Source organism: Oryctolagus cuniculus, chromosome 19 (genome assembly GCF_051225735.1).
Source record: "Oryctolagus cuniculus isolate XC-2025 breed Fujian yellow rabbit chromosome 19, ASM5122573v1, whole genome shotgun sequence".
NCBI classification, from domain to species: domain Eukaryota; kingdom Metazoa; phylum Chordata; class Mammalia; order Lagomorpha; family Leporidae; genus Oryctolagus; species Oryctolagus cuniculus.
This window is the reverse complement of record NC_142885.1, coordinates 47820218-47826967: the sequence shown is the minus strand read 5'-3', so window position 1 is coordinate 47826967 and position 6750 is coordinate 47820218.

Below are 6750 nucleotides of genomic sequence, written 5' to 3'. Positions count from 1 at the left end.
CCACATGACAGGCCTACCCTAGCACTGCTGATCCAGGCTGTGCCTCTTTCCCTCCTCCTGGCTTCTCCTTGCTGCTGCTGTTGCTGTTGGGTATCAGAGTCCAGAGACTAGGGGGAGGGTAGAGGCAGGTTGCCTGCCACCTGCCTGGGACCTTGAGCCAGCAGGGACCAGACTCTCTGCAGGAGAGACAAGAACTCTGTCCTGGACACAGGCAAGAGATTAAGGATCGAGTCACTGTGACTTCACCATCAGCCCCTGACACTGGTGCTGACCACACAGAGGCTGATGGTGTCAAAAAGCATGTGGGAGTCAGGAGCACCCACAATCCCTAGGGTTCCCAGAAGAGGGACATCCATGTCTGGGGACACCTTCACTGTCAGCACCATTAGGCTCCTTCCAGTTCCTCTGCCAGGCATGGTTACCTCTGGCACCTGAAGAGACAGTGAATGCCTTGCAGGATTTGTGGAGCCTCCTGGGTACTGGGTACTGCTGTGGCCAAGCTCCTCACTACTCTCCCTGTCCTGGGGGCCTGAGCTGTTATATCCCACTGGGGACAAGTGTGAGCCTGTGTGTGCACGTACATGTACATGTGCACAGGCCCATGTGTGTTCCTCGCTCTGCAGGTCCCATTGCTGCTGTTGTGTTCACCAGTCTCCTCACCACCCTTGTCTGGTCTCTCCTGGAGGTGAGGATGGAGGGAGGCCAAGGGCATGGTCCTGTGAGGAAGCTGGGCTCTGGCTAGTGGAGGTGAGTGTGGTGCAGTGCTGGGTGTGCTCTGCACAGCAGGGATCCGTACCCCACCCCAGACATCACCACATTCAGGGACTCCAAGGATGAACCACTTCCCAAGGTCTCAGGCAGCTGGGTTATCAGGTGCTGCTGATCAGGCCATGGGTTGAATAATATGAGAAGAAAGATGGGAGAACTCACTTCAGGGACATTGCTTCTGTCACTCAGGGGGTCATACGGAGGCACCTCCCATCTGTCATCCCCTCCTCTGCCAACCGCCCTCATCATTGGAGACTAAATAGGGCAAAGTCATGGTGAACATATCCCTGCAGCCTGTCTTACCCTCCTGAGGCCCCACAGGGTCCCACCCCCTGCTCCTTAACCCTGACTCACACTGTGATAACCCCACACCATTGCTGGCCTGGCCAGGGCATGTGACCATCAGGGTTAAGGAAATGGAACAAGCTCCTCTTCCACAGAGGAGCCTGAAGCCTCCCAACCCTGCTCCTGCCAGGACAGTTATTCAGGCCTCACCTAACCTGTGCTTAGTCTTGGATCCCACTACACTCCTGCCTGGAAATTCCACATCATTCCTTCATGGTCCTCCTTGTGTTGACCTCCTGTGAGCTCACAGCTTGCCCAGGAACTGAGCTCACAGTGTCCAGTGTCTCCATGGACTGCACATCCAGTGTCTCTGCTCAGGACAGGCCACCAGCGTCCTTGTCCCAAGGAGACTCTTCATGTCCATGAACTCACCAGTTGTCTCCATCACCCACTGGTCTACTTCTTCAGTTGTTAAATTATAGTATATATAGTAATTATTCTTCAATTTGTATCTGTGCTCTAGGTTGAATCCAAGATTTTTGTTCAAATAATTAAAAGAAGAAATATTTATAGAAGATAATTCACATTTCCCATTTCTTTTTTTTATTTTTGACAGGCAGAGTGGACAGTAAGAGAGAGAGACAGAGAGAGAAAGGTCTTCCTTTGCCGTTGGTTCACCCTCCAATGGCCACCGCTGCAGCCGGTGCACCGCGCTGATCCGATGGCAGGAGCCAGGATCCAGGTGCTTTTCCTGGTCTCCCATGGGGTGCAGGGCCCAAGCACCTGGGCCATCCTCCACTGCACTCCCGGGCCATAGCAGAGAGCTGGCCTGGAAGAGGGGCAACCGGGACAGAATCCAGCGCCCCGACCGGGACTAGAACCCGGTGTGTCGGCGCCGCAAGGTGGAGGATTAGCCTATTGAGCCACGGCGCCGGCCCACATTTCCCATTTCTAATGTTTATGTGTCTTTCAACAAACACGATGTCTTTTCTGTGAATCCATAAAGAGTCTTGTGGTTTCTGGTCCATACATGAAGCATTTATTGAATGAATGAGTTCTTTTGAAACTATCAAGTGTCTGTTGCAAGGTAAAACAATGTAAAAAAGCTCCAATACAAAAATATTTTAAGTTTGTTAAATATACAGTTATAGAACTCTCTAAATATTTCCTATAAAATTAGTTTCTCATTTGAAATTATTCTATTAAAATACAAACAACACATTGACAATAACCTTTGTGTTCCAAGAATAGCCCCCATCAATACTGTAAATCCCGAACACATAAAAATCCTACAGATATTAGATATTTAAACCAAACTATGATTATAGTAAACACATTCATTGATTAAGTTCAATACATTAGAATTGTGGCTTAGAGACATTAAGAACACAATTATAGGTGCAGTTTCATTGATTTTCATAAATCTTCTAGCATAGCCCCCCTAGCACTGCCTTTGTGCACCCACTCCATATATATGGTAGTGCAGCACACATCATACTGAAGACTACTTCCCTTCATTACTTAGCTGTTTAAATATGTTACTGAAAAACAGGCCAAAATTTAACGCCAGTGAAGACAAAAATGTAAAATTAAAACAAAATCTTGAAAATACATTCTAATTTTTTAAATTGTATGAACACTACTTCATCTAAGCAAGCATCAAAATAAGCAGAAAGAATTTAAATATCAATAAAAAAGGTGAAGGTTTGACCGTTCCTAAAATATTCAGAAATATTTTCAATAAAAATAAAAGCACTTTGTCAGTAAAGAAATAATGTCATATCTCTTGCCAATTTTAGAATGCCAGAGATTTGAAGATAAGTGTTCAGCATAAAATATTTGTACCATACTGTAAAATGCAGTTTAAAAATTGCAATTTTCCTGTGACTATATAAGGGAATTTTTTGACGGTGCTATTATGTTAATATTTTAAAGGGATCATCCAGGTAAACGTAGTGTAAACAGCAATATACTTGAATGACTAAGGTTTGTTCACACTGTATAAACTACAGCCTGTATCACACGGTTTACCTGGCACTGCTGCTCTTCTTCATGATCGGTCCCTCCATTAGAGAGACTGCAGGAAGGATTCAATCGTATGAAACACTTTGAAGCACACAGTGAAGTCCTTTAATCCATAAGCACCACCCTCAGCTCTACTTTACTAGAAAACACATGAGCAAAACCTGTGATTGCCTCACAGACTTGCGCAATGGCAACCAGAAGGAAGATGGCAGAAAATCTTCTGGCAGGAAAAGTAAGATTCTGTGCTAGTCTTCCTGTGACATGTTTGCATGTTATGTGAGCTACACTATGACACTGTATTTTGTTTTTGACAGGCAAAGTTAGAGAGAGACAGAGAGAAAGGTCTTCCTTTTTCCATTGGTTCACCCCTCCAAATGGCCCCTACAGCTGGCAATCCAAAGCCAGGAGCCAGGTGCAGGTGCAGGGCCCAAGGACCTGGGCCATCCTCCACTGCAGTGGACTGGAAGAGGAGCAACCGGGACAGAATCCAGCACCCCAACCGGGACTAGAACCCAGGGTGCTGGCACCACAGGTGGAGGATTAGCCTAGTGAGCCGTGGTGCTGGCCAATGACAACAGTATTTTAAGGACATATTTTCTTTCTAGAGGAATGTTTAAAAGTAGAGTCTAAAATTAAAAATTGTGATCCTATAATTCAGTAGTCTACCATCTGGGTTAAGTTTTCACACATGAAAACGTGCATTCCACAGGCAGAGCAAAAGTTAAACAGTTTCAATCAAACTCCTTAACTGGCTTCTCTCTTCCTGTTGATTTCTGCTTCACTAGGGCTGGAGGGGAAAGAGAGGGGCACTCCTCCAATCCACCCCCACCAGCTCCCACCAGGAGCAAGGACTTGTAAAGAGAAAGCTACACTCCACCCTGCAAACATGAACACGCAGCAAGAATGTATCCTTTCTCTAAGGGAAGCCAGGCTGGGGACATCCACAGGGAGGGAACCAGATGCAAATACACAGCCCTGCTCCTCCTGGGTGGGGGCTCGCCACTGGGGTTGCTCAGTGCTCCTGAGATTATAGTGTCAGGCACAAGCAAGTCAAAGCAGCTTCCACAATACGCATCTTCTATCAGACCAGTGTTGGGGAGAAAGGCGTTTCAAAGGGTGTTTTGTGAAAAGTCCAAGTGGTTGCCAAATTATACTCCAGTATGTATAAGGGAAATCAGCTAAAAACTTGAATTGTTTCAAAAAACAGTATTTCAGTTAACCCCTGCAGTTACACAACATATGTTTTCATGATCAATGCAAAACCGGAAAATTAGACACCACTGAAACAATAATGAATCCCCTCAGGAACTGGAGCCATACCCTCCGGGAAGTGGACAGGCCTTGCCAGGCCAGTCAGGATCCAGGCTCCTCACTGAGCCTCTGGGGTTGAAGCCGCCCCTTGTAGATCTGAAAGCAAGGGACGCATCCCCAGCATGGGGCGCCATGGAGTCCACTGCCCACCCCCTCCCCTGAAGAAGTGGCACTATCACCACCAGCTGTCACCCAAAGGCAGCCCTCAGCTGCCTCAACCACCCTAGTGTCCCCCAAACAGGCCAGGTGACTTCTGCTGTGTGCAGCACTTCCTGTTGATGCATGCTTGCTGAATTCCAAGCCATGTTAGAAGACAGTGCCCCACACAAGCCCTCTTTGAAAACTTGTTTTCTCTCCTGCCTGGGGTGCACTTTTCATTTTTTTAAATAGTATTTGTTTATATTTTTGAGACACAGGGTGAGAGGGAGACAAGAGAGAGCATCAGAGCTTAGCGGCTCCAAGAGTTAATTGTATGCCTCCCCTCCCCCCATTCCGCAGTCACTCCTGTCACCCATATGAAGCTGAGATTTACAGAGTTTATTAGAAATCAAGGCTTGGGGTAGAAATAAAGAATGATTAAATCCAGAATAAAGCATGATTAGATCCAGAGGAAGAGCATGAACCCTCATTTTGGTGGTGGCAAGAATGATGGTTATGGTACGTACAGGTTTGTGCAAAGATTTAATTTTAAGCGTTTTCCAAGTTGTCTCTTCTAGTTGAGGAAATTTAAATGGGGTAATTCAGCTACTGCATTTGAATACATTTTCTTTATCTCTGTAGCAATTTTTAAAATGAAAACTGATTCCTACTGTTTTCCAAATTTTATCTGACAGAGAGAAAGACATACACAATGGACAGACACACACCCACAGAGACAGAACAAGAGCTGCCCTCTGCTGCATTGCTCCCCAAAGCCTGCCTCCAGCCAAGGGCTGAAACTGGGAGCTGGAAGTTCTATCCAGGTCTCTTATGTGGGTGGCAGGAACCCACGCACCTGAGCCATCACCACAGCCTCCCTGGGTCCAGATTAGTGGGAAGCTGGACTCATTAGGCTGCTACTCGGAATGCAGCAATGCAGTTTTTTATTTTTTTAAATATTTGTATTTATTTGAGGCAGAGTTACACTCAAAAGAGAGGGAGAGACAGAGAAAAAGGCCTCCCATCCACTAATTCACTCCCCAAATGGCCATAATGGTTGGAGCTGGGCTGATCCAAAGCCAGCAGCCAGGAGCTTCTTCTGGGTCTCCCTCATAGTTGCAGGGGCCCAGGCACTTGGATCATCTTCCACTGCTTTCTCAGGCCATTAGCAGAGAGGTTGATGGGAAGAGGAGCAGCCAAGACACAATTGGCACTCTTATAGGATGTGGGTGCCACAGGCAGAGGCTTAGCCTACCACACCATGGCACTGGCCCCAAACACAGGCAGTTTAATGAGTGTCCTAACCAGTGACTTAACTGCTGGGCCTGATGTCCGCCACATGATTCTTGTTTTAAGATGGAGAAGAGGCCGGTGCTGTGGCTCAATAGGCTAATCCTCCGCCCTGAGGCGCTGGCACACCGGGTTCTAGTCCCGGTCAGGGCACCGGATTCTGTCCCAGTTGCCCCTCTTCCAGGCCAGCTCTCTGCTATGGCCCGGGAGTGCAGTGGAGGATGGCCCAAGTGCTTGGGCCCTGCACCCGCATGGGAGACCAGGAGAAGCACCTGGCTCCTGGCTTTGGATCAGCGTGGTACACCAGCCACAGCGCGCCAGCCGCGGCGGCCATTGGAGGGTGAACCAACGGCAAAAGGAAGACCTTTCTCTCTGTCTCTCTCTCTCACTGTCCACTCTGCCTGTTAGAAAAAAAAATGGAGAAGATCCCCAAACCTGCATGAGACCGAGGTGCAGGAGCTAGAGAGCCGATGTATTATTGAAATGGCTAAAGAAATGTTTCTATTACTGTAGATGGAATCAGGGGTACATTATATAATTATTGCTCAAGGTTACCCATATGAAAGACTGGATCTTTAGCAAAACATTGAAATCAATACTGGCATTAGCCATCCTTGTGTCTAATTGCAAATAGGTGGTTGACTATATCCAGCAAAAAAATTTTCGTATCTTCATGGAATCTTGCTAAGAAGTATTAAAAACCTGTGAAGGATTTGTTTTAGAGGTAATATTCACTAATGTACTGTGAGAAAAAGTCACATCCAGCACAGACCGTAACGATTACAATATGCACATAAACTGTACTTTAACTTCCAATCTGCACCAGGCACTACATAATTTAATCTATGTGTGATTCATTTAAATTATCTCCATCGAAAGGACTGTGGCTCACTTCCTAGTGGCCATGCTGCAAAGGCTGAGCTCATGGATCTA